We start from the raw sequence: 7,500 nt of genomic DNA, 5'->3' as shown, positions 1-7,500 counted from the left end.
AGGGCTCGAGATATTGCCACTGCGATCTGCTCGACAGAGAGAGAGCAAACGCACGCCTCGGCCTCACAAGGGCTGCGAGAATTCTCGGTCGATGTCCGTCTGTGACTCGGGGCGGCGGGGGAACCCACACAGCACGGGGAGGGTCAACCGCTCAGCCTGAACACCAGCCCACAATAGCGCTGGCCCGCCGAGGGCCCTCCCACGTCGGACACGACTCGCCTGATCGTTCGAGAGGTAGGTGCCGAGAGGTACGCCGCCGTGTGCGGAAGGAAGCAACAACGACTGGCCGCCACGGGCGTGACCTCTCGCGCCCGAGAATCTGCTCTCGGCCAAGGCTTTCGGCGCTCGCACGACACTTGCAACCAGCCGGCGTGCGGCGCCTGACTTCAATCAGGTTTCTGGGAACGCCCCGACATGTGCCTCTGTGCAACCCGTTAACCGTGACACATGCGACTGCAACCCAAGGGAACCAGGCACGGGAACGCCGCCGCCCCGCGTCGCCTGAAAACAGACTTGGGCACCCTGGCCTCCAGGTGTGCCCGAAAACAAGACAAGAGGTGCCCAGTCACAAAGGCTAAACCTCGACAGACATTTTATAATGTGTCTTCTACCATATATGTCTGTCTCTTCTTGAATTATTGTACAAGGATATATATATATATAATTGTGTCTTTGTTTTCTCGCCATTAAAAACTTTGTAAGTGTTTCTCTCTCGCCACAGAAAAAACACTTTGTCTGTTTTTTTTACAAGTATGTTTCTCACACAAGAGTTCACAGAAACACATTGTTTGTATCAGAGTTACCGCCGGCTCGGACTCTGACCGATTTTTAGGCCGGCAAATGAGTTCGAAAAGTCCGTCAAAATTGTTGCTAAAACCCCTTGAGGACTTCCGAGTGCTCATTGGTAAGGCCTTCGATTTGAAATCGGGACCGTACCTCAAAGTAGCACTTTCCTGGGTACTTTCAAAGTGCTACCGCTGCCAGAAAATGTTCTAAAAATCGTGTTCCCGAAAATCTCCGGGCACCCCGCCAACCCCTCGTGACGCCAAATGCAAATGGCAAATCGGCGGGAGGTCGCCCGGTAGTCCATCCGAGGAAGGCGCTCCAAATCCCCGCAAATCGACTTTTTCAAAACCTCATCGGCACTACCGAGGGCAAGTGGTTAACCAGCTGTCCGAGACATTCGACCACAAATGCAAGTGGCAGCTCGGCGGGACCAATCCACTCCACCTTAGCGGGAACACCCCCACTCTGTCCTCGGTAAATCGGCTGGACACGACCTCATACACTTCCGAGGGCAAGTGATTAACTAACGGTAGGGTGCACTTTTCATATATGCACGTGCCCCATCGGCGGGACCAATCCACTCCTCCGTTCCGCTCTCCTGCAACCTTGGCCCCGGTAAAGCGGCGGCACAGGACCTCATAGACCTCCTGGAAGTCGCCAGAGGCTAAGTCCGACTGGTTTATGACTTGCCACTGCCTGGACCTGCCCCCACAGGCTAAGTCCGACTGGTTTATGACTTGCCACTGTCTCCACCTCCCTCCACAGGCTAAGTCCGACTGGTTTATGACTTGCCACTGTCTCCACCAGCCTCCACAGGCTAAGTCCGACTGGTTTATGATTTGCCACTGTCTCCACTGGTTCATGACTTGCCACTGCCTGGACCTGCCTCCACAGGCTAAGTCCGACTGGTTTATGACTTGCCACTGCCTGGACCTGCCCCCACAGGCTAAGTCCGACTGGTTTATGACTTGCCACTGTCTCCACCTCCCTCCACAGGCTAAGTGCGACTGGTTTATGACTTGCCACTGTCTCCACCAGCCTCCACAGGCTAAGTCCGACTGGTTTATGATTTGCCACTGTCTCCACTGGTTCATGACTTGCCACTGCCTGGACCTGCCCCCACGGGCTAAGTCCGACTGGTTTATGACTTGCCACTGTCTCCACCTTCCCTCCACAGGCTAAGTGCGACTGGTTTATGACTTGCCACTGTCTCCACCAGCCTCCACAGGCTAAGTCCGACTGGTTTATGATTTGCCACTGTCTCCACTGGTTCATGACTTGCCACTGCCTGGACCTGCCTCCACAGGCTAAGTCCGACTGGTTTATGACTTGCCACTGTCTCCACCAGCCTCCACAGGACAAGTCCGACTGGTTTATGATTTGCCACTGTCTCCACTGGTTCATGACTTGCCACTGCCTGGAACTGCCTCCACAGGCTAAGTCCGACTGGTTTATGACTTGCCACTGTCTCCACCAGCCTCCACAGGCTAAGTCCGACTGGTTTATGATTTGCCACTGTCTCCACTGGTTCATGACTTGCCACTGCCTGGCCCTGCCTCCACAGGCTGAGTCCGACTGGTTTATGATTTGCCACTGGTTCATGACTTGCCACTGCCTGGACCTGCCTCCACAGGCTGAGTCCGACTGGTTTATGATTTCCCACTGGTTCATGACTTGCCACTGCCTGGACCTGCCTCCACAGGCTGAGTCCGACTGGTTTATGATTTGCCACTGGTTCATGACTTGCCACTGCCTGGCCCTGCCTCCACAGGCTGAGTCCGACTGGTTTATGATTTGCCACTGGTTCATGACTTGCCACTGCCTGGACCTGCCTCCACAGGCTGAGTCCGACTGGTTCATGACTTGCCACTGCCTGGACCTGCCTCCACAGGCTTAAGTCCGACTGGTTTATGACTTGCCACTGTCTCCACCAGCCTCCACAGGCTAAGTCCGACTGGTTTATGATTTGCCACTGTCTCCACCAGCCTCCACTGGTTCATGACTTGCCACCGACTCGGCCAGCCTCCCCAGGCGAAGCGCGGGCGTTTGGTGACAATTCCAAGGCAGACCAAGGCAAACACGGCCCCTTGCGCGGCGGGGAGCCGTGCCCGGCCTCGGCGGGGCGTCGGGCCGCCGTTTGGAGCGCCGGCCGAAAACCCGAAAAAAGGGCGAAAATCGGAAAGAATTCGCGCCCGATCGGGCCGAGCGGCCGGCGGGGCGGCAGCCCGGGTCGGTCTCCGCAGACCTGGAGGCTCGAGGGGACCTTTCCGACCAAAGTCCATTTCTCGATTTTCCACCTCCTACCAATCTGCAGGTACCCCGCCAACCCCTCGGGACGCCAAACGCAAATGGCAAATCGGCGGGAGGGCGCCCGGTAGTCCATCCGAGGAAGGCGCTCCAAGTCCCCGCAGATCGGCTTTTTCAAAACCTCATCGGCACTACCGAGGGCAAGTGGTTAACCAGCTGTCCGAGACACTCGACCACAAATGCAAGTGGCAGCTCGGCGGGACCAATCCGCTCCCTTTAGCGGGAACACCCCCACTGTGTCCCCGGTACCACGGCTGGACACGACCTCATACACTTCCGAGGGCAAGTGATTAACTAACGGTAGGGTGCACTTTTCATATATGCACGTGCCCCGTCGGCGGGACCAATCCACTCCTCCGTTCCGCTCTCCTGCAACCTTGGCCCCGGTAAAGCGGCGGCACAGGACCTCATAGACCTCCTGGAAGTCGCCAGAGGCTAAGTCCGACTGGTTTATGACTTGCCACTGCCTGGCCCTGCCTCCACAGGCTAAGTCCGACTGGTTTATGACTTGCCACTGGTTCATGACTTGCCACTGCCTGGCCCTGCCTCCACAGGCTAAGTCCGACTGGTTTATGATTTGCCACTGGTTCATGACTTGCCACTGCCTGGCCCTGCCTCCACAGGCTAAGTCCGACTGGTTTATGATTTGCCACTGGTTCATGACTTGCCACTGCCTGGCCCTGCCTCCACACGCTAAGTCCGACTGGTTTATGATTTGCCACTGGTTCATGACTTGCCACTGCCTGGACCTGCCTCCACAGGCTAAGTCCGACTGGTTTATGATTTGCCACTGGTTCATGACTTGCCACTGCCTGGACCTGCCTCCACAGGCTAAGTCCGACTGGTTTATGATTTGCCACTGGTTCATGACTTGCCACTGCCTGGCCCTGCCTCCACAGGCTGAGTCCGACTGGTTTATGACTTGCCACTGCCTGGACCTGCCTCCACAGGCTAAGTCCGACTGGTTTATGACTTGCCGCTGCCTGGACCAGCCTCCACAGGCTAAGTCCGACTGGTTTATGACTTGCCACAGTCTCCGCCAGACTCCACTGGTTCATGACTTGCCACCGCCTCGACCAGCCTCCCCAGGCTAAGTCCGAGCGTTGCGGTGGCCATGCCAGTGCCGACGAGGTCTGATCCGGTCCCTCGCGCTCCGGAGAGACGTCCCCGGCCTCGGCGGGGCGTCGGGCCGCCGTTTGGAGCGCCGGCCGAAAACCCGAAAAAAGGGCGAAAATCGGAAGAAATTCGCGCCCGATCGGGCCGAGCGGCCGGCGGGGCGGCAGCCCGGGTCGGTCTCCGCAGACCTGGAGGCTCGAGGGGACCTTTCCGACCAAAGTCCATTTCTCGATTTTCCACCTCCTACCAATCTGCAGGTACCCCGCCAACCCCTCGTGACGCCAAACGCAAGTGGCAGACCAGCGGGACGGACCACCGGTAGTCATGCCGGGAATGAGGTCTCGGCGTCGGCATAAGGTGGGTGGATCGGACCCCATCCGGCCTACGGTTCTTTTTCAAAACGGCGCCCCCGGCCCCCGCCGGCGGCGGCCTTGGCGGCCGGGTGGGCGCCCCTCCTCGAATCGCCACCCTGCCCCGGGGTGAGCCGCTTCGCCGCCGCCCGGCGCCGTCAACAACCTTGTCCTGGTTTATGACTTGTCACCGCCGCTGGTTTATGACTTGTCACCGCCGCTGGTTTATGACTTGTCACCGCCGCTGGTTTATGACTTGTCAGCACCGGCGGACGGCCTCTCGCCGCCCTTTGGACGCCCCGGCGGCGGACCGTGACCCCCCACGGCTGGCCCGCGCGGGGCCCGCCACCCGCCCAAGGGGCGCCCCCTGCCGTTCGCCCACCTAACGCACGGCTGGAACAGCACCAAGCCCCGCAGCCGGCCAACGGCGGCACACACTGACCGCAGCCCACCGGAGGCACGTCGGGCCGTGGCCGTACCCCGCCCGACAGCGCCCCCTGCGGGCCACGGACCAGGCGGACGTTGGGACGAGACGATCCCCGGCCGAGGCGCTCTCTGAGCCCGCCAGGGACCGGTGCACCGCCGGCGGACGCTGCACCCGGTACACGAGCGCCCTCTGCCCGCCGGGGACCGGTGCACCGCCGGGGGAGTCTGCACCGGGCCCAGGAGCTCCCTCTGCCCGCCAGGAACCGGGGGGACCGCCGGCGGAGGCTGCACCGGGCCCAGCAGGTCACTCTGCCCGCCAGGGACCGGGGGGACCGCCGGCGGAGGCTGAGCCCGGCCCAGGAGCTCCCTCTGCCCGCCAGGAACCGGGGGGACCGCCGGCGGAGGCTGAACCCGGCCCAGGAGGTCACTCTGCCCGCCAGGGACCGGGGGGACCGCCGGCGGAGGCTGCACCGGGCCCACGAGCTCCCTCTGCCCGCCAGGGACCGGGGGGACCGCCGCCGGAGGCTGCACCCGGCCCAGGAGCTCCCTCTGCCCGCCAGGGACCGGGGGGACCGCCGGCGGAGGCTGCACCCGGCCCAGGAGGTCCCTCTGCCCGCCAGGGACCGGGCGGACCGCCGGCGGAGGCTGCACCGGGCCCAGGAGCTCCCTCTGCCCGCCAGGGGCCGGGGGGACCGCCGCCGGAGGCTGCACCCGGCCCAGGAGCTCCCTCTGCCCGCCAGGGACCGGGGGGACCGCCGGCGGAGGCTGCACCGGGCCCAGGAGCTCCCTCTGCCCGCCAGTGACCGGGGGGACCGCCGCCGGAGGCTGCACCCGGCCCAGGAGCTCCCTCTGCCCGCCAGGGACCGGGGGGTCCTCCGGCGGAGGCTGCACCCGGCCCAGGAGGTCCCTCTGCCCGCCAGGGACCGGGGGGACCGCCGGCGGAGGCGGCACCGGGCCCAGGAGCTCCCTCTGCCCGCCAGGGACCGGGGGGACCGCCGCCGGAGGCTGCACCCGGCCCAGGAGCTCCCTCTGCCCGCCAGGGACCGGGGGGTCCGCCGGCGGAGGCTGCACCCGGCCCAGGAGGTCCCTCTGCCCGCCAGGGACAGGGTGTAACGCCGGCGGAGGCTGCCTCCGGCCCAGGAGGTCCGTCTGCCCGCCAGGGACCGGGGGGACCGCCGAGGAGTCTCTGCCCGTCCCAGATACTCCCTATCCCTACCCCTAACCGTATCCCTAACCCTATCGCCTAACCCTAACCCTATCCCTAACCCTAACCCTAACCCTATCCCTAACTCTAACCCCATCGCCTAACCCTAACCCTATCCCTAACCCTATCCCTAACCCTAACCCTATCCCTAACCCTAACCCTAACCCTATCCCTAACCCTAACCCTATCCCTAACGCTAACCCTAACCCTATCCCTAACCCTAACCCTAACCCTAACCCTATCCCTAACCCTAACCCTAACCCTATCCCTAACCCTATCGCCTAACCCTAACCCTATCCCTAACCCTATCGCCTAACCCTAACCCTAACCCTAACCCTATCCCTAACCCTAACCCTATCCCCTAACCCTAAACCTATCCCTAACCCTAACCCTAACCCTAGCTCTAACCCCATCGCCTAACCCTAACCCTATCCCTAACCCTAACCCTATCCCTAACCCTAACCCTAACCCTAACCCTAACCCTATCGCCTAACCCTATCCCTAACCCTAACCCTATCCCTAACCCTAACCCTAACCCTATCCCTAACCCTAACCCTATCCCTAACCCTAACCCTATCGCCTAACCCTAACCCTATCCCTAACCCTAACCCTATCGCCTAACCCTAACCCTATCCCTAACCCTAACCCTATCGCCTAACCCTAACCCTATCCCTAACCCTAACCCTATCCCTAACCCTAACCCTAACCCTATCCCTAACCCTAACCCTAACCCTATCCCTAACCCTAACCCTAACCCTATCCCTAACCCTATCGCCTAACCCTATCCCTAACCCTAACCCTATCCCTAACCCTATCGCCTAACCCTAAACCGAACCCCAACCGCAACCCCCAACACCAAAAGGCACCGGGCCGTAAGCCTGCACCCGCACCGGCAGTGCCCTAGCCCCCTCGGGGAAGAAGGGACTCCGTCTCCACACCGCACCCGCCCCAGCTGCGCTCTCTCCCCGCCACCGCCGAAGGCACACGATTTGAACCGCTCCTCCCGTCCGGGGAAGCACACTCGGCAGCACGCCTACCTCCTTCCCAACGGGACCAGGACCGAAGGGCACACAGACCCTCCACCACCCCACCAACGTGACCCCAAGCCCGGGCACCCCCTTCAAATTCGCCCGCTGGGACGTGTATTAAGCCCGGCAACAGTTATTCAAGCAAAACCGCAGCCGCAAGTTGAAGTGACAACTCATTAACCAAAACAATATTGGGCAAGTCATAAACCACTTTCCACTCTGGACAAGTCATAAACCAGTTTCCTCTCTGGACAAGTCATAAACCAGTTGGACAAGTCATAAA

This window comes from Scyliorhinus torazame, unplaced genomic scaffold (assembly GCF_047496885.1).
Source record: "Scyliorhinus torazame isolate Kashiwa2021f unplaced genomic scaffold, sScyTor2.1 scaffold_797, whole genome shotgun sequence".
Classification (NCBI taxonomy): Eukaryota; Metazoa; Chordata; class Chondrichthyes; order Carcharhiniformes; family Scyliorhinidae; genus Scyliorhinus; species Scyliorhinus torazame.
The sequence above is the reverse complement of the archived record's forward strand: the minus strand, read 5'-3'. Positions refer to the sequence as shown.